Genomic DNA, 21242 nt, shown 5'->3' with positions numbered 1-21242 from the left:
ACAACACAGAGAAATACTGATAGAAATGTGTGTGTAGTTGTTGATAGTTTTAGTTTAGTTAGTTTAGTCAATTTATAGAACATGTCAGAAACAAAAAAATATAACAATAATATATATATATATATTCTCTTTTTTTCACTCAGATTAATAATTATAACAAAGTACCAAAAAAACAAATAATAACAAACCTAAAATAAATAAATAATAATAATAATAATTTTCAGATAGTCTCTGTTCATGTTCAACAGGGGCAAGAAGAAGCTTAAAAAAACTTTTCTGGTCCTACCCCCTCTAACATATATTTTTCTTATAAAACATTAGGTCATCGTCATCAGCGACATGTTTGTCTTGTTAATCTTTTTTTTTTTCTTGTCGCTTGGGGCCCCAAGTTGGCCAGGAACGTTCCTGTCTGTGTATCTAATCACTGTTTATTCATCATTCAATTCATTCTATATTTTATTCTGTAGATTGTGTTAATTAGTTTTCACTTCACTGCTTGTTGCACTCCTGGGTAGAAGCTAAACTGCATTTCGTTGTCTCAGTACCTGTACTATGTGCAATAACAATAAAGTTGAATCTAATATTGAGCAGGAACCAATGTATGTACTTAGTACATATCTGACATTAACGATTAAACACATTACATTTTGTGCATTCTTTATAAATGCAAACGGAGTCAAGCCGACTCCGAGAGGAGAGACACCTCTGGAGATCAGAAGAAAGAAACTTGCTCTGTCATACTGGGTCAGTCTACAAGGAAGTGGAGAGGAAAATATCACAAACAGAATTCCAGGGGCGTGGGGTTGGCTGGACGAGTAAGGTAAGAACGAGGGCATCTGGAGTGGAGACCATAACGTTTGCCAAAGCAAGTCCATTTAGCATGGCTTTCCCCAGAAGCTAATGTGAGTATCGAAAAAAGAGTGGCAAATAAATGAAGTGAGAGTTAAAACGAGTATGAATGAAAAGTATTACAATTACCTCAACATTTATACAGATGGATCTAAGAAGCAAGAATGCGTGGGGATAGGCGTGTATATCCCAGAATTCAAAATATCAATCTCAAAACGAGTGTCAAATAACTTATCAGTTTATTCAGCAGAAATACTTGCAGCAATTATTGGACTACAATAGGTTGAAGAGGTCAGACCTGATAGGGTGGTGATATGCACAGACTCACTATCTGCTTTGGAAAGCATACAGTCGACAATAACACAGAAGATGGCATCATTGAACTTTACCACTGCTTACAGAGACTTCAGAGGAGGGGAATAGATGTGCAGTTATGCTGGGTGCCTGCACATGAGGGGGTTCAAGGGAATGAGCATGCTGATAAGTTAGCAAAAGATGCGTTACAGAAGGAAATAGCAATACCAGTTTCACTTGGAAAAGGAGAAGGAAAAGCAATAATTAAGAAGAAGGGTGTGGAAATATGGCAGAAAAGGTGGGAGGAAGATCAGAAAGGGAGGAGATACCACAAGTTACACAAATCAGTCACAACAAAGATCTATACAGAAAGGAACAGACGGGAGGAGATCACCATCACTAGACTCAGACTGGATCATACAGGATTAAGTGCACAATGTTTTTAAAGGGAAAAAGCGAAGTTGAAGAATGCAGGGGGTGTGGAGTGAAAGAAAAAATGTGGAACACATCATATTACACTGCAACATGTACAAAACAGAGAGGGAACAACTAAGAGACAGGGTCAGAGAGGCAGGAAGGGAGTGGAGCCTGATGGGGATACTGGGGACAGAAGGTGTGTGGGGGGGGGGGGGGGGGAAGAGCTACCAGGAAGGCCATTATTAAGTATTTGAGTGAAAGAGGATTGATTGGGAGAATTTAAAACAACGTAAATACAGTGGTATAATTCCACAAGTGGTGATAGGATGATGTGGTGATACACACTCTTGTACAGTAGGTGGCGGTATGCACCTTGAATCGGCTATTCTCGTCTATTTTCGAGGCGAGCCGCGGCTCATCTCAAACAAGCCTATTGCATTCACATTTGAATTTATTTACAATGATTTCTAATAAATGGTAAAAGTACAAAACAAATATTAATACTTGAAGGTATTAAATGTAAAGAAATATATTTAATGACATTATAATATAAGCCCTGTTTCATTTAATTTGATGAACGCTAAACCCGAATTTAAAACAAATTATAATGTATTCAATTGTCTGTCCCTCAACTGAAACTCGGACTGTGAAGTCCCTCAGTCATTTCCTGGTACCGGTGAGGCTGAGAGGACAGGTTATACCTGTGTGACGGGAGTAGAAGTCTCATAACAAACACACCTGCAGGCGCAGCGTCCGCGCGCACACCGTTGTTTGCTCTCGTCTCTTCATCGCGGTCAGACTGTTCATCACACAGGTGGGTCAACTTCAAAGTTAAAACTACATTTTGCTACTACAACTGTGAGCTGTCCTCTGCCCTGAGTGTGGCGTGTACGCCTTACACGCGGTTAAAGGAGAGTTGCATTTGGTATAAGTGTATTTGCGCCATTTTCAAAGCTAGCCCTATATTTAGCCTAGAATTATTCGATTTGTTTCTGCGTTGGTAAGCACTGCCAGGCCTTCATTGTGTGTTCTTTAGGTCCTTGACTCGTCTTTACAGTGATGGAGCATAACAATATGAACGAAGCCTTACACTGAAATGTGAATCCTTAATAATTGTTGGACATTGTCTAGTTTTCTGTTGTGTGAACTCTCATTGTAACGGATTGATTTGGAATGTAAAGATAAATGATGAAAAATCGAAAGATGTCACTCTGTGAAACTAGGTAACAAAGCTCAGTTTCAATCATAAGCCGCTCGTGCCTTGAAACAAACATTTTCAGTTTGAGTCACAGAATGTCTCCACCCTCTGCTGCTTTGTTTCACCACAAACAGCCTGAGGTCATTTATTTTGTGAAATGTTCATAGCATACTTCTTTTATTGACTTCCCACAGTTTTTGAAGTAAAACTCTAACATCAAATGGACATGAGTACATGTTGCTATATAGTGCTTACATTTTGGATTCCAAGTCTGGTAGCCTACTCTTGTATGCCTCTAAACAACACACCATACCCAGCTACATGCAGATACAGTTTGTGCTGATTATTTTTGAAACGTTTTAACAACAACACAAAATACATTGATGTATCACCTCATTTTACACATTGAAACACATTTATAAATGAGTTGCACTAATCTCAATTATATTTAATGTACACAACAAATAAAACGTGCTCCCTAAACTCAATTACCAGTATCATCTTTGTATATTGCCCCCTCAAGGGTCCCAAAGAATGGCTACATACATTAAGAAATTAGGCTGGGGTTGAAACAGGTATCCGACAGTGCCACTGTATTGAGTTTGATGAAAATCTGATAGGTATCACATGGCTAGTGCTTTGTGGCATTTAGTTGACTGGGCAGTGAAATTGATAGTTAATATTATACAAAAGTCACTTTTCTTATGTTTTTACAAAATCCATCATTGTTTTTCTTTAGCAGGGTGAGATCCAGTGTGACTACAGTATGCCGAACAACACACGCAGCCCAGGGTACCGCCCCAGTGGTGGCAAACAGTAAGTTGACCTACATTAACCCCTCACGTCTCAGCAGCTATATATATTATTACTTTTCTGGGCACCTACACATGTAGAAGCTGATGGTTCCAACAATAACAGCATAGGTATTTGAAGGAACAGTTGGACATTTTGGGAAATGCCAGACAAAATAACCAATCAACTCTGTGGCGTCTCCAAACAAAAAAGCTTCATAGAGCTGCAACCATCCATTGAAAGAATATTCAGTGGCAACTATTTTGACAAGTGAATATTTATTTATGTGAATTTAAAATCAAAAGTACCAAACATGTAATAACTCAAAGAACTAGAATGGGCATTTCCTTTCCTTGTCTTATATAATTATTGATTGAATAAGGATATGCAATATAAATATTATTGGGGTGTTGGACTTAAAGCATTTCATGATGTCACCTTTCCTCTAGGAAATTGTGATGGGCATGCTTTACTATATTCGGAATGACTAATGATGAATTTATTAGCAAATAATCAATAATGAAAATAATCATCAGTTAAAGCCAAGGTTACAGTCCAAAAAATGAAGAAGTCACAGCTATCAAGAAGTTCAGAGGCTTTGAATAGCTGTCGTAATATTAGCAATTTTATATGTAGGCTGGTGGGCAACACATATGTCACACTAATACTTTGTACAAATTTAATATCTAGTTTTGGGAACACCCTTGTTTATTCCAGAACTGAAATGTAAGCGGTCTGGCTATAGTTATATGTGTTGCCTCGTTTATGTAACAAGTGTGGCAATTAAACGGAAACACTTTGGTTTTAGACTTAGCTTAAAGTGCTTTATAAAAAAAGTAGTATTGGATTAGCTGCGCAATGGAGCTATTTGTTGACCCACATCTGTTTGCAGTAGAATTGTGGCAACTTGTATTGGAATCTAAGGTGCCGTTTGAAAATAAGACTGCTTAAATTGGAAGTCTTTTTAGTTTTTTCGCTAAATTAATTGGTGATGAAAAAACATCAATGTAGAACAATTTAGTGATCGAACCACGATATCTGCTGAAATCGAAGTTCTTCTTGCTTTAAATATCACTGTCAATTAAATAGGTTTAATTTCTGTACTGCTTGTTAGATACATTCAAATTAAACACTTTTGGCTTATGGAATTTAAGATGGGTATTTTTTTGTGGCAATTTGTAGACTAATCAATACATTTAACCCAGAAATATTGGTATCGGCAATGACCTACTGTTTTTCAGCAAACTCGCTGGTCATTTAAACATGTACTGTATGTTGTAACAGCTTCATATCAGTTTTATCCAGTACTACTATATTAACTGTATTCTTTTTATATCCGTATTTAGTGTGAGTGTATATATTGTGAATGTGAATTGTTGCTCCCACCAGTGAACAGAACTCACCCTGAGCCCTGCTCCCTGTCCTCTTCTGTTGCAGCCACAGCAGCAGACACCGGCACAGTGAGCCCATGTCCAACCCCACCTTTTCCTACTACCCAGGAGATAAAAAGCTTGACTTCTACCGCTGGACTTCCCCACCTGGTGTCATGAAGATATTGTGTATCATCATCATCATCATGTGTGTTGCTGTGTTTGCCTGCGTGGCCTCCACACTGGTCTGGGACTACGATATGGGCCTCATGGGTATGGGAGGTGGAGCTGGCATGTTGCCAGGTTATGGTGGCTCATATGGGAGTAGTGGCTCCAGTGGTTCATATGGCAGCGGTGGTTCATATGGCAGCGGTGGTTCATATGGCAGCGGCGGAAGTGGCGGCTCCAGTGGCTATGGACAAACACAAATGGACCCCAAAGCTGGAAAAGCCTTCCTCATCGCCATCTCTGCCATCACCTTCATAGCCGTGCTTATAATATTTGTGCTGGTCATTTCAAGGCAAAATGCTGCCCGCTCACCAAAGTTTTACCTAGCAACCATCATCATCTGTGCCATCTTGGCATTTCTCATGGTCATCGCCACAATTGTGTACCTTGTGGCCGTGAACCCAACAGCCCAGTCCACAGGATCTGTGGCCTATAGCCAGATCCGCCAACTGTGTGCCCAGTACCAGAACCAGGACCAGGCCCAAGGCATCTTCCTCAACCAGTACCTCTACCATTACTGTGTGGTGGAGCCCCAAGAGGTGTGATTTGCTTTCTTTTCCAGGGAGGATGATAGGGCGTTTGAATTGAATGGGGGGTAAACACTGTTTAGCTCCTTTTCCAACAGGAATGCAGTAGTTTGTTTGCATATATAGATTATTTAGTTCAGCAATATAGTCAACAGTAATTTTCCATTGACAGCTATACCAATTTCTTAAACATACCTGAAAAGTAATATAATTTATGAAGAGATTATATGAGATGGCATTATGTTTCCTGCAGAACTTTCTTTTGTTTAGATGGGGTGGTGGGATGTAACAAAGGCCACTGTGGAGACAGCAATTATATTGGGGCTGTCCACTCAGATCCTGTGTAAAGTCTGAGTGTCGTTTTAGCTCCTGCTTCCTGAGAGCCCCGATATTTACAATGTCTGTTAGCAGGTGGAATTTCAGCCCACTGACATTAAGTTCTGTTCTTCCTGCAGGCCATAGCTATCGTCCTGGGCTTCCTGGTGTTTGTTGGTCTCATCATCCTGCTGGTGTTTGCAGTCAAGACTCGCTCCATGATCAGGCGCTGGGGCCCGGATCGCATTCTCTGGGAGGAAGTGAAGATGGTCAATAATGGTCTGCACAACAGCGTTGGGGAGTGGGTGAGTGTGTGATTTTGTGTGGGTTTGTACGTGTTTGTGTATGAGTGACTTGTTTGCAAAGGAGAACAAACTGGATCAACTCAATGTGCCTTTTTTCAACAAACTAAGACTAAACCAGGGGTCGGCAACAGGCGGACCGCGGTCCGGACCCAGGCGCCGACCTATACGGACCCGGAGCTATAATCAATACATTAATAGGAGATTTTTCGGCGCCTCCTGCTTTTTTAACGCTGATTTGGGTGACTTGTGTAATTCATGGAGAACCGAAGAGTTTTCGTTTTGGGGGTGGGGAGTCCGTCCGACTGACGGACAACTTCTCACTTCAAAAAAGAAGAAGAAATCTAGACCGCAAAAATAATTAAACAAGCGAGTACCTGTTTTTCCTGGCCAAGGACGGGTTCCTTGAACACAACACAAGCGTAACGTGTCTTCACTTGGGTTGCGTTCCGATAATCCAAAAATCAGCTCCTAAGTTCTAACCCTATCTCCTATTCTTTGACCTCTGAGTAAAACGTCACGGGGTTAAGGGATAGTGGATAGGAGAATTCAAAAGGACTTAGGAGAAGACACTGCGGTACTTTAGAGAATCCGAATGCACTTTCACTATCCGACGTGTTTATGATGCACCAGCGGACGTCATGAATGTGCGTCTGCTGCTGTGGGGAAACCATGGAAACTACAGTTTTCTATACAGCGGACTACAACATGGATGTTTAATAAGAACGAGGGACTACTGTAAACTCATCTAGAGACTCTGCACCGTGCTCTGATGCTGCTGCTTTGCTTTATGAACGTGGACAACAGAGAAACATATTCTTCATGACCAAAGTTGGAATTTAAATAAAAAAGGAAAGTGAAACTTATGCTCGTCACCCTCTCCCTCCGGTCCACATTAATACAAATGATCCCAATACGTATGATTGTATGAACTAAAGATCTTAAAATCAATACAGATGTATTTATTATAAACGTTAGTCCTTAACATCTATCACTGTGTATATCACCATTCAAACATCTTTTAAAAGTTGAACAAACCCCACACAGCTCAGTAAAGACTGTGAGATGTTGACTTTATTTGATCATTTCAGTAAAAACTAACGTTCATATTTCTCTTTTTGATTATAATACTGATGAACGTTCAAAACAAAGCACTTTAGCAACTTACCACATACGTTTTAAAATGCTTAATAAGCACCGTGACTTTCATGATATCATTTCTCATAATCGGTTGTTTCCGTGAACGGCCGACTGTTGAGTGACGGAAAATGCTGCGGCTGCAATGCATTGTGGGGCAGCATTTTCTCCTCTCCTTTCGGTAAGGGAGGTCCAGTGGTTCCTAAGCTAAAGGAGGTTATAAAGGAAGTTTGAAACCTCCTTTCCTTTCATTTAGAGAATTGGAACGGCACTTATCATGGCTGCCACTGAGGGACTTCCGGGTCATTTCACTCCGTTAGGAAGGTTCCTAAGCTAAACGGACTATTGGAACGCAACCGTGGTATATTCAAATCAATTCAAAACCTTTATTTATCCAGGTAAAATCCCATTGAGATCAATGATCTCTTTTTCAAGGGAGACCTGCAGCAGTAGGTTCCACAAGAAGACATAACAACATAACAAAAGGACATCATACAGCAAAATGTACTGGGATTACAATTTACATATCCAACCACATGTACAGGAACCAACAGCATCTGATTGTGTAGCATCCAACCGAGCTTTAAAAACATGTAGTGGTACTAGCTTGGTAATTTCCATTCTTTTTGCAGACTGTTCCATGTTAGTGGAGCTGCACATCTAAAAGCTTTCTTCCCTAAGACAGTCCTAGCACAATAAAACCACAGCATGCGATCTCAGGCAATAAGTACTTTCAATTCGCAGAGAGATCAGGGAGCAGATATAAGATGGTAGTTTATCCAACATGGCTTTGTAAATGAAAAAGTACCAGTGACTGAGCCTCCGTACAGGAAGTGATGGCATAACCACCTTGGTATACAGGGTACAGTGATGCGTAAGTGCTTTACAATTTGTCAAAAATCTCAGTGCACTGTGATACGCAGCATCTAACTTGCTCAGGTAATTGGCAGGTGCATTCATATATAACAAATCACCATAGTCCAGCACAGGTAAAAAGGTCACTAGCCTTTTCCTGGCCTCAAGCGAGAAACAGGACTTATTTCTGTAAAAGAAACCTAGCCTAACCCTCAGCTTTTTAAGCAGGTTATTTACATGACATTTAAAAGTGAGACAATCATCAAGCCAGATACCCAGGTATTTGTAACAGGTAACCACTTCAAGTTGTATTCCTTGCGTAGTTACAATATCCAAAGCAGTCTCTGATGTATTTTTAGCTTTAGAAAAGAGCATTACCTTTGTTTTATCCACATTTAAAAGAAGCTTAAGCTCAGAGAGCTGAGCCTGAATAATGTTAAAAACAGCCTGTAATTTAACAACAGCCTCATTAATCGAGGGACTTGCAGTACATAACGGTATCGTCCGCATAAAAATGTAAGGTTGCTCCTTCGACATTTTCACCTAAACTATTAATATAGATAGAGAATAATAGCGGACCTAAAACTGAACCTTGTGGTACACCATTAGTGATGTTTAACCACTCAGAAGACAGCCCATCAAACTGAACACATTGGGACCTTTTCAGAGAGGTAGTTCACAAACCACCCCACTGCATGGCTGGATATGTCTCGTCTGAAAGGAGTGCTGACAGAGAGCACCGCCGGAACGCCAGTCTATGCTCCAGCCCTTCAAATATTGCAGTACCCATAAGGAGCCGTACACATGCCGCAGTGTTTGCGTGGCTGTGTCTTTAGTTGTAAGCACAGTGGCGAACTGTTGTTATTAGCATCTGGTTAGCTAGCTATGCTAACGAATTTAAAGAGCTTTTCTACAACCAGGTGGAAGAGAGCTCTCTCCTGAGACTGAGAGGCTCAAATAACCTCTGCTCAGTGAGGTTAAGGCACACCTTGATATGCTCATTATAGTTATTAATGTATGGAGCTATTTCAGGGTCATACGTTTTGATCATTCAAAAAAATACAATTTATTTGAAAGTTCAAGTTTTTATACTGAACTTTGAAAAATACAATGATGTATTCAAAATAAAAATAAGTATTTGAAATCATTTTTCAGGTTGAATATTATTTTGATTCAGTTCAGCAATTTTTTTGAATAAAATATTTATTTTCAGATTTCACTTCTATACATATTCTGATATTTGAATCCTTTGATTTTTCGTTTTCAGATTAAAAAAATAATTTTTTCAGTTTCAAATCTTGTTTTTTCAGGTTTCACATTGTTTTTCACCTTCAGATCGTTTTTCACCTTCAGATCGTTTTTCCCTTTCAGATCGTTTTTTTTCGCTTTCAGGTCTTTTTTTTCGCTTTCAGACTTTTGGCCCTGATGTTGCTTGAGGGGGCGGGGCTTAGCAAAGAGTAGTTTGTCATGTTGCCTTCATGGATGTTAGGTAGCGCGAGAAATATAACTCAATACTTTCTATACACATTCTCATACACATGCAGGTGCTCATTGGTTACAGTGATGCAAACACACATATGGTGAAAAAAGAGAACTATTCGAAGCAGAAAAAAACTGCGTAATATACCATCTGTCAAAGGCCTGTGCTATAATGCTTCAATTAACTGGCTATTCTTTATAATATACTCAGATCAATAGGAGACAGAGGTGTTAAGTTATAAATCAAGGGTTTTTATTATAATTTACAGCAGGAGTGGGGAACCTTTTTCCTTTACATTTTTACAACATCCTCCGAGGGTCGTACAAATGATTGAACTCAACCTCTGCTTAAAAAAAAACTAAAATCACAGCCCATTAATTTGGCCTTTCTTTCATGCTGCGCAAAGAAAAAGCAACCAATCCAGATATCTCCCATGACTCACGCATGCATGCATGCATGTGCACGGTGTAGCATGACCACCACAACAGAAAAATATGGACACAAGATGTGTGTAAATGTATTTAGTATCCTATCCATGTGAACATGATTTAAGTGGGGGAGGGGGGACCTAACCTACTCTAGGGGGGTCCGGGGGATGCTCCCCTGGAAAGATTTGTTTTTAAATATTGAAGTTAAAAGCATCAATCTGGTGCAACATGAGGAGATTTATAGATACATCTTTCAACACCCATATGAAACAGAACTGTAAGCAGATTTTTCTTTTTGGATATTTTACAAATCACTCCCCTTTTAAACTGTATTCTTGTTGTTTTTAACCAGTGACGTGCGGTGAGGTTCATGGCTGGTGAGGCACTGACTCTTTCGGAGTCAGATTTACAAATATTATATTTTGACCTTAATCGAAATATTCGGTTATTTTCAAAAGCTTTTTTAGTCTGATGCTTCGATTCATTTTAAACAGACCGTTCAACAAAAGGATACCCAAAATCTAAATATTGGATTGTTCTTTCTTAGTAAGATCCCATTTTCATTACAATTGGGGTCTTACCTTGACTTGAAGATGAAGTCCATGCTATCCTTCTGGACAACAATCTCTATTACTTTTTTGTAAAAGTCCTCCTTATCTCTCTAGTTTCAAAAGTCTAGTTTGTTGTTTGCGTCTACCGTCTCTGCGTAGAATAACAGTAGCAACAAGAACCTGTGGGCTCACTTGCGCCCCCTTCAGTGCGGCAGAGGTTATGGCTGCCTCTCCTGGTGCTTTGTTAATTGCCATTGTATGATGAGACCAGCGAGCCTAAATATCATATACGTGAAATAAGTTATTTAGAGACTATGGATTGCGAGGATAAATGTAATAAAGGGATCTACAAACATTATATTGGTGACATACAGTGAGATGGTGCAGGCATGCACCTAGGGCCCGCTTTCCAGCCAGTTTCTGTGGGGTGACGCATTCTGAGGTGAGGCAGATCTCATCTGTGCCTCACCTCACCCCACAGCAACTGGCTTGAGCGCGCTCACAAAATAAGTGCCCGCATTAAATTAGTGCCCGCGCTCCAGCAAGTTACTGTGGGCCTACGAGAGGCAGAGCTCGTCCCTGCCTCACTTCTCATCGCTACCCGTAGTTGTAGCGGAGCTCGGCAAATTTGCCGATTTTGACTATAAAAAGCGATTGGAATCATACATAAATCACATTTACAACACAGTGGAGACATTTTATTATTACTATTTAGTTTTTCTTCCGTTACATTGGAGTATGACAGGTGAGGCTCTGCCTCCCCTGACTGCACGTCGCTGTTTTTAACAACTTTTTTGTTACTGTCATATAGTATTTTATACCTGTTTTTCATTTAGTCTCATTAATAACTATAATGATCATATCAAGGTGTGCCTTTAAAGAGCCTGTGACACGAGTTTCCCCCATCATCCAAACCCATCAATTTGAGTAAATATTGTCCCCGTTACTGAACTGATTTTGGATATTTGTACTTTGATAACCATTAATCTGCCTTCAATGTTGACCATTTTCTGGATCTTCTCGGGGATTCTTCAAGTCCCGCCAAATTATGTGTGACGTCATTGCGGGCACAGCGCTCCAGCTGCACCGTTCAGGATCCCAGCATCTGCATGTAAAAGCACGATGGCGCACACAGCAGCAAGCGATGACAGCGATGACAGTTTAATTTTGAACGTCATATGAGAGCTCATATGAGGCTGAAGGATCGGTTTATGTTTGATCTGTTAGAAGTTTAGGAATGAGGTGCGTCAATATGGGCGATCATACGGTCATGTAGCCGTGGTGGACTGGGACTAAAAATCAGCCCGGGACTCTCGACCGGCCCACTTCGGTACCGCTAGTAAATTGTCAACGGGGGGAGTGGGGGATGTGCTAGTGACTTAACCGACCGGCCCACTTCGGTACCGGCCCATCGGGATTCGTCCTGATGGCCAGTCCGCCATTGCACCCAGCCCAGCCCACGTAAACTGTCAACTGGGGAGCCTCGCTGCGGGGAAACGGTGGACCTAGTGTCCCAATCGGAGTGGGAATAATAATAATAATAATAATCCGTGCATTTTATCCATTAATTTCCCCAACATTGTGGTAAAAAAACACAACTACAAAAAGCATCGGTTTGTTTTCTCATCAGGAAATGCAGACCGGCTCAAACAAACGATCCTAATTTAATCATCTTCACCACGATCATTTATGTTTATGTTCACCGAATTGACATGAAAGCACTGACAAATATGAATATACTGTAATCAACTTCATTACGTTATTAACGTGCCTAAACTCAGTAATTCACCATTTCTACGCATGACAACACACTTTGTCCGTGTTTGGCTCTCTCGCCGCACAGTGAAGCGTTCCCGCATAGACGTCACTTCCGGCTTCCCCCCAAACTTCAAAATGAGTCGAAGGAATTTCCCCGCGATGTTCGAAATTATTGATATTTATCGGAACGGTATCGCACCTTCTTTTTTAAACTGACGGTTCAAGATGACTAGTAGCCCAATATTTCATTGCACAACAGTTGTTGGGAGGCTGTCACAGGCTCTTTAACCTCACTGAGCTGAGGTTATCTGAGCCTCTCAGGAGAGAGCTCTCTTCCACCTGGTTGTAGAAAAGCTCATTAAATATGTTAGCATAGCTAGCTATCCAGATGCTAATAACAACAGATCGCCACTGTGCTTACAACTAAAGACACAGCCACGCAAACACTGCGGCATGTGTACGACTCCTTATGGGTACTGCAATATTTGAAGGGCTGGAACATAGACTGGCGTTCTGGCGGTGCTCTCTGTCAGCACTCCTTTCAGACGAGTCATATACCACGTGAAGACACGTTACGCTTGTGTTGTGTTCAAGGAACCTGTCCTTGGCCAGGAAAAACAGGTACTCGCTTGTTTAATTATTTTTGCGGTCTAGATTTCTTCTTCTTTTTTGAAGTGAGAAGTTGTCCGTCAGTCGGAAGGACTCCCCACCCCCAAAACGAAAACTCTTCGGTTCTCCATGAATTACACAAGTCACCCAAATCAGCGTTAAAAAAGCAGGAGGCGCCGAAAAATCCCCTATTAATGTATTGATTATAGCTCCGGGTCCGTATAGGTCGGGGTTCAGATCTGGACCGCGGTCCGCCTGTTGCCGACCCCTGTACCAGAGTATTCCCTATTACTCGTTTTATGGTGTGTGTGTGTGTGTGTGTGTGTGTGTGTGTGTGTGTGTGTGTGTGTGTGTGTGTGTGTGTGTGTGTGTGTGTGTGTGTGTGTGTGTGTGTGTGTGTGTGTGTGTGTGTGTGTGTGTGTGTGTGTGTGTGTGTGTGTGTGTGTGTGTGTGTGTGTGTGCCCCCGACACCGGCATTTGTTTTCAAATGACCACGAACAGTAATGTACACACATCTGGTTCTCCATAGGTCTCTGTGTATTCCCAAGTGAAAGAAATTTGTTTAATCTTAATCTCGATGTAGTGTTATAGTCCTGCCGGAGTGCACCGGAACGAACAACACTATCATAAACAAAGGCACACGCACGCACACACACAAACGCCCTGGCGACCGGACATATTCTTCATAAAATTAATAATATGGCGTAATACTCAGGCAGTTTGATGTGTTTTACCATAAGAAAGTATCTCGTCCGCACGAATTAATAAAACGTGGCCTCGTTTTATTTATTTGTCTCTATGAACCCTCCAGGGCTCTGTAGAAAACAAACATTAATACAAAAAGTGTTCCTTCATTTCTATGAAGGACATCAACATAGTTTGCATTCTGGGGACTGGGGCACAAATGAAAATGAAAAAACTGAAAACTACTTTCATGACAACATAGTTTTTTTATTTTAGGTGTGTGCCCATTCCCAGCAATGCGGTCTGACTTGATGTGTCAGCAGTTTTGGCTGAGAGACATTTTCTCTCTGTTGATGGCACTGATGGTATTGGTGTACTCAGCCATGCAGGGAAAAGTAGAGGAACCGGTTGGTCCTGGTGAACAGCGCATACAACCAGTATGAATAGAAGAGGTTGTTGAAACATAAACTAGGTCAATTATGAGAGGAGGGTTAGGGTTATTGTGACGGTTTAGTCCATTTTAGAATGAAATAAAATAGCAGGTAAATATTAGCTTTAAAATTATATTTGTTGAATACACACAGTACAAATACACACATACATTTGAATACAGGTATAGGCAGGGACGTGCACAGGTACGGGCTAATGTTGCCAGGGCAACGGCCCGTTTGGCCTTTTTGGCTGACCTGCCCCTCTGGAGAGAGCGAGAGTTTATTTTTATTTTTTCTGTTGTGGCCGAATCAACATGATCGAGGATCTCATTATTTGACCTTAAGGGATATAGGCCTACACTGTGGCCCTAAAGCAACTGCTCCATTATCTGTATCAAATGCAGACATTGATGCTACCAAATGTCACAATAAAAATAGAAAGTACTACAAATAAACTGGAATTCATTTACATCTTAAATTATGAATATCCATCCATCTTCTCCCGCTTATCCGTGGTCGGGTCGCGGGGGGTAGCAGTTCCAGCAGAGAGCCCCAAACTTTCTTTTCCCTGGCGACATCAACCAGCTCTGACTGGGGGATCCCAAGGCGCTCCCAGGCCAGCGAAGAGATATAATCCCTCCACCTGGTCCTAGGTCTACCCCCTTGGTCTCTTCCCAGCTGGACATGCCTGGAACGCCTCCCTAGGGAGGCGCCCAGGTGGCATCCTAACTAGGTGCCCGAACCACCTCAACTGGCTCCTTTCGACGCGAAGGAGGAGCGGCTCAACTCCGAGTCCCTCCCTGATGACCGAACTTCTCACCTTATCCCTAAGGGAGACACCAGCCACCCTGCGGAGAAAACCCATCTCGGCCGCTTGTATCCGCGATCTCGTTCTTTCGGTCATGACCCCATCCTTCATGACCATAGGTGAGGGTAGAGAACGAAAATGGCCCGGTAGACGGAGAGCTTTGCCTTCTGGCTCAGCTCCCTTTTCGTCACAACGGTGCGGTAAAGCGACTGCAGTACCGCTCCCGCTGCTCCGATTCTCCGGCCCATCTCACGCTCCATTGTTCCCCTCACTCGAGAACAAGACCCCGAGGTACTTGAACTCCTTCACTTGGGGTAAGGACTCATTCCCTACTTAGAGTGGACAGTCCATCGGTTTCCTGCTGAGAACCATGGCCTCAGATTTGGAGGTGCTGATCCTCATCCCAGCCGCTTCACACTCGGTTGCGAACCGATCCAGTAAGTGCTGAAGGTCGCAGACCGATGAAGCCATTAGAACCACATCATCTGCAAAAAGCAGTGGTGCAATCCTTAGTCCACCGAACTGCAGACCCCCTCCCCCACGACTACGCCTCGAAATCCGATCCATGTATATTACAAACAGGATTGGTGACAAAGCGCAGCCCTGGCGGAGGCCAACCCTCACCGGAAATGGGTCCGACTTACTGCTGAGGACCCGGACACAGCTCTCGCTTTGGGAGTACAGAGATTGGATGGCCCCGAGTAGAGACCCCCTCACCCCATACTCCCGCAGCACCTCCCACAGTATCTCCCTGGGAACTCGGTCATACGCCTTCTCCAAGGCTACAAAACACATGTAGACCGGATAAGCGTACTCCCAGGCCCCCTCCAGGATCCTGCGAGAGTAAAAAGCTGATCCGTCGTTCCACGACCAGGACGGAATCTGCATTGTTCCTCCTCAATCTGAGGTTTGACAATCGGCCTGACCCTCCTTTCGAGTACCTTGGAGTAAACTTTCCCGGGGAGGCTGAGTAGTGTGATGCCTCTGTAATTGGCACACACCCTCTGATCCCCCTTTTTAAAAAGGGGAACCACCACCCCGGTCTGCCACTCCTTCGGCACTGTTTCCGACTTCCACGCAACGTTGATGAGACGTGTCAACCATGACAGTCCCTCCACCGCTTATTATGAATATATATGCGCTGGCAGCTCTGGGAGGGAAAAAAAACATTTTGACTGTTTGCGCTCATCCTAATTTTCGGCCTTGATGTAACAACAGTCATTAAGTCACGGTAACACCCTTTTCACCCCGGTTTACACTTTTAATTTGCCCCGTACGATGGGCGCTGTAAGTGATGAAAGTGGGGGGGTGGTTGGCTTATCAGGCGTCCGCAGCTCACAGCCAAGTGGGTGTGGGATCGAGCCAGATAGATAAATGCAATTTATGTAAACAAATATTTCCAAGGCACTCTTTTATAATTATTGGGATAAACAGGTTTGAAATTATTTCAATGTATACTATAGGACAGTAAACCAAAAATATCGTTTAAAACTTGAGATACAAAAATATGCATAAATAAACGTTAACTAGGTAAAATAATAATGAACAACAAAAATAAATAAGGTTGCATTTATTTGCTATTGGTTATGTTCACATACTTATTTGATTATTAAAATGTAAACCAATCTTTTTCATATGGGTGTTTTTACGGCTCGTCCACACAGCAGCGTGCGATGAAAGCTTCACCATTCACTTTGAATGGGTGGGGTGTGTGTCTGGGGTGACGTCACTTTGCTGGCGTGGCTCGCTGCAAAAGTTGAGGAATGTTTCAAGTTTGAAGCCACGTCAGAAGCGTTAGCCAATCGAATCATATGCCAGTACAAGCTCGAACCAATAAAACCGCTGCTTGTATGTCAGGGGCGGGAGATTCATGTGACTGGTTGTTGGTCGAGTTTCAGACACGCCCTCCGGCAAGCATCAACGACACGCCGCTGTGTGGACGGGCCGTTTAGAGTTGTACCCCCCTAGATCAGGTCCTCTAGTAATGTGTGCTCCAAGTGCACCAGATTGAAGCATTTTACTTTAAATGTTCAAACATTTCTTCCCCCGGACCCCCTAGAGGATGTGATGTCCTCACCCCCAATTAAAACATGGTTACAATATAATACTGAATACATTGAAGCCTTTGGTGTATATGACTTATGTCAATACGTTCTGTTTTGTAGTGCATTGGTCTTTTGTAGAGATTTTTCATTTATTTTTTATATATTCTATGGTGTATTCCTTGGATACTTTTATTTGTTCTACTGAACGATTTTCTGGCAGGGGGGGGCGCCAGCTAAAATCTCGCCTATGGCAGCAAATTGGTTAGAGCCGGCCCTGAATGGTGTAGGAAACGGCGCTCCGTGTTACAAGACGGGTCGGGGGGTTTGGCGGTACCTCTGCGCACGCACACACACACCGCTGCAGACTCTCTGCACGGAAGGAAGCCACGGTGCTGCAGCTCCTGATCGGAGCAGAGACACACGTTCACTAAGCGGAAAAAAAACGGATCCTTGGTCACAGAGATCTGCTATTTTAAATTTTAGAGTCAACACATATTGACCCTAAATAAGTCTATATTAAGAACGAGAGCTGTTTTTGACATTAGGCTTAAACAAATGACAAATGAGCGAGGGCGATGACGTCAGAGCATCGCCTATGTGCCGGGGCTGAGCCCCGGACAGCCCCGGCCCAATTTAACCCCTGGTTAGAGGCCCTATTTTATCAGTATGTCTGGACTGCCACAGCAGTTACAATGGTCAAACTACATTAGAACATAATTGTCCCCATTTTGTCTTTAATAGTTACTAACATTAGATATTTTAATGAGATATGGACTGCAAAACAAAAAATGTCCCTGATTTTCATTTTTGAAATTAAGTCACCGAATGCAAGTAGTCACCTTAGCTTATTTTGTTATGAGATGTGAATTACTGTTCAATTTAGTTGATGTAATAATCATTTGGTTTCTTTTACATTAAAAAAAAGTCTTGTTTTTTTTTCGGGGGGAGGCCCTTTTTCCAGTTTAGAGCAATAGCCCCTCCAAATGTCTGTGCACGTCCCTGGGTATAGGTGCATTGTAGAGAGGTGCCAAAGCGAAGAGGCTGCCAGTCTGTCCGGAGCCAGGGAACAGTTTGGAGGTCACTTCCCTTCACACGAACCCTCCGTTTGCGCGTTCGCGCCGAGGGTCCGCCACATTAAGTGCTGTTCCAAACCAACGAGTGGGGAGGGGGAGTGTGGTTATCAAGCCCTCCAACAGCGAGTCTGCATCGGACTCAATGCTGTGTGTGTCCGTCAGGAATATGTTTACAGAAAAAACATATGCCATAAAAGATTTTTTAAGAGTTTTATTTTTGTTATTTTCAATCCAAGAGATGCTGATTTGAAAACCGTTGTTACATATAGTTACGGCATTTCCTGTTTCTGGCGGAGAGAGGGGAGGCCGTCCCAAAGCTAACCGCTGTATTTACTCCCTCCATCTGAAAGAAGGGAGCCTCGTTTAGCTGCGAGTGTCACTCCGCCACGGAGTTCACTCCATCACGGAGGGGGAGTGGGTAGGGTGTGGTTTAGAATTGGGCCCTTCCTGTTAAATGCCCACAGGCAGGAATTACTTCGGCCCAATTCCCAATCCACCCCCTACACCCTACCCCAACACACTACCCCTCCGTTTTGCCGCGTTCACGCCGAGGGTCCGCCACATTAAGTGCTGTTCCAAACCAACGAGTGTGGAGGGGGAGTGAGTTATCAAGCCCTCCAACAGCGAGTCTGCATCGGGGCTGACTTCACCTGCTGCCCTACCTGATTTTCAAATTCCAAATCACACCCGTGGGAGTGAGTGGGGTGTGATTTGGAATTGGGCCTCTCTGTTAAATGCCTACAGGCAGAAGCTACTCTTGTGACTCACCAGCGTGTCATGGAGTGGCTGGGAGACATTGTTCTAAAATGTGCTTGGGCCGCATCCTCCTCTGTCCAGCACCACCCCCACTGTGGATCAGCTTGTTCCATGCAAAATGTAATCAACTTGAACAAACTGAAAATAAAAAATGATACGTCTCTTGTTTCAGGTGAAGAATGTGTCTGGTGACCCAGAGATGCTGGTGAATGACCACAATCCCAAAGTCAGGGGGTCCAGAGACTAATCTGGACCAGCTTGGACCAACACAAGCCTCTTTACTTGCCAGGGGTAAGCTGTGCACCGCACAATGGTTTGTCATTTTTTAACTTCCCTGTTAAAATAACCTAGTGAACCTAACACAAAAAACTAGGACTAACATTATAAAAACTAAAATTAAACCTTTCATAAAAAACTTTAACTAAAATATACACACGGCATTGTGCAAATAATGATTGCAGAAATGTGGGTAATCGTAACACGTCAGTTAGATCTTAGAGGCTTTACAGATACATAGAATGTAATGGTGGTGATGCATGTGAAAGAATGGCCAAATCAATTATTGCATTTGCAGAGACTCCGACAATCAGCAGTTCGTAGGCGGCTGAAGCCCAGGCTGAAGGACTATGACACTGGAGTGGAGTCCGGAGGGGACCTGGAGGATGAGGACTTCTATGTGTGGAGTTGATGTGAAGGGATCTGGTAGCTGGTAATGAAAGAGCTGTGTTGAACTTATTTTGTTTATGATGTTCGAATAAATCCATCTGGTGTGATAACATGTATCTTAAAAAGGCTAGATGTCATATAATAAGTCCCAAATGTCATTCTGTTTTGCACCTGCAGTTTGTTTCCTTCTGTCGTTGGATGAGGCAAGAACGTCTAAACTACAAACGGGAATTTGACCAGGAGCGACCAGGAGTACAAGCAGAGCCTGCAGGCTGAGCTGGACAGCATAAACCAGGACTTGGCTGAGCTTGACCTAGCTCTGAAGCAACACCGAGAGGGCAGTCCACAGTTCCTGGTGAGTGTGGTGGTGACTTTGAGATTTGATTATTTAAAGTGACAATGAACAGTCCATTCCCCTTCAAATTACTCGTCTACATTCATACATGCTTATGATTCAAAAATGGAATTAAGATAATTTAAATATAACAAAGTGGTCAAAGTAATGGGTACATGGAACTACAGACAAAAATGAACCTTGATATATTTGATTCATGCTTATTAAAATCTTATTTTCCCCCTACCTACTGTGGCTAAAAATACAAGGGAAAAGTGCTCATGCCATAGTATAAATTAGACTATTAAAATGTTACTTTATTTTAGACCTAAACATTTTGTCAAGAGCTGAGAAACCAATTTCTGTGTGAATATGGGATGAAGTTTTCTTTTCTGAGTGGATCAGATGAGTGACCACTATCTTCTATTCTCAGGATGCCATGGACAAATACACCAGACTGAAGAATCTCAAGAAGGTAAGGCCTTGCCGTTATTTCCACCTGTTTTGTTCTTTACAGGGTAATACAGATATGTTAGTCACATTTTTTTAAACTATGTTCTTTAATTTGCAGTCCTCTGGCTACCAGATCAAGAAGAAGAGATGTAAATATCTCAGATTAAAATTGTCCCACATCAAGAGGAAGAATCAGCGAATATGACCGCCGGCCTTGAAACCTCCACCTCTGAACCTGCCTGTTCAGCTGAAACATCTAAAATCATGAACTGTGTTTTTTTTTTCAAATGACAGAAAGGTTGAAGGACATTTTTATTTGTTTACCATTTTGTTTGATCAATTAATGAACATCTGTGAGTTTCATTATAACTATTTAGCTGTATGAAATGTAATCTATTTTGTTTTAAAAGGTTAGATGTGAGGATTACATGTTTTTGTTTAAGTAGCAGACTTGAAACTTGAGCAGTTGTTTTGGTTCTTTTTATAACCTTTTAATGTTTTTAAAAAACATGTTGACACTGTCATATACAATAAAGGCCACAGCTAAGATGAGCTTCTTTAACTTTAGCTTATTTCATTTTTTTTTTACTTTGAGTGCTTAAGGTGAATCCGTTTTTAAAGGTTCTTGTTGATTTTCATGGTGGATGTTAAAGTGTAACTTAATGATTCATGATGGCTTAGTTCACTTAAGGTATGCCACAAATGTTTATCTTAATTTTTCCTTTTATTGTTATAACATTTTCAAAATCCAATAAAACCCTTCCTGTCTTGCCGGATGGAAAGTTTTGGGACGAGCGACCCCCCCACCGGCAGAAAACGGGAACTCTTCAACGGCTTCATATCAGCATCTCTTCAGGACAACAAATAATAATAACCCCAAGT

General features: G+C 42.1%; 1 pseudogene; it reads left to right on the top strand.

The window, feature by feature from the left end:
* LOC117452013 (uncharacterized) overlaps positions 1-20764 on the top strand; it is a 69107-nt pseudogene extending 48343 nt beyond the window's left edge.
* The last annotated feature ends 478 nt before the right edge of the window (positions 20765-21242 follow it).

The sequence above is a fragment of the Pseudochaenichthys georgianus genome, chromosome 9, assembly GCF_902827115.2.
Source record: "Pseudochaenichthys georgianus chromosome 9, fPseGeo1.2, whole genome shotgun sequence".
Lineage (NCBI taxonomy): Eukaryota > Metazoa > Chordata > Actinopteri > Perciformes > Channichthyidae > Pseudochaenichthys > Pseudochaenichthys georgianus.
Note: the sequence above shows the minus strand (reverse complement) of the source record. Positions and strands in the feature narration are given on the sequence as shown.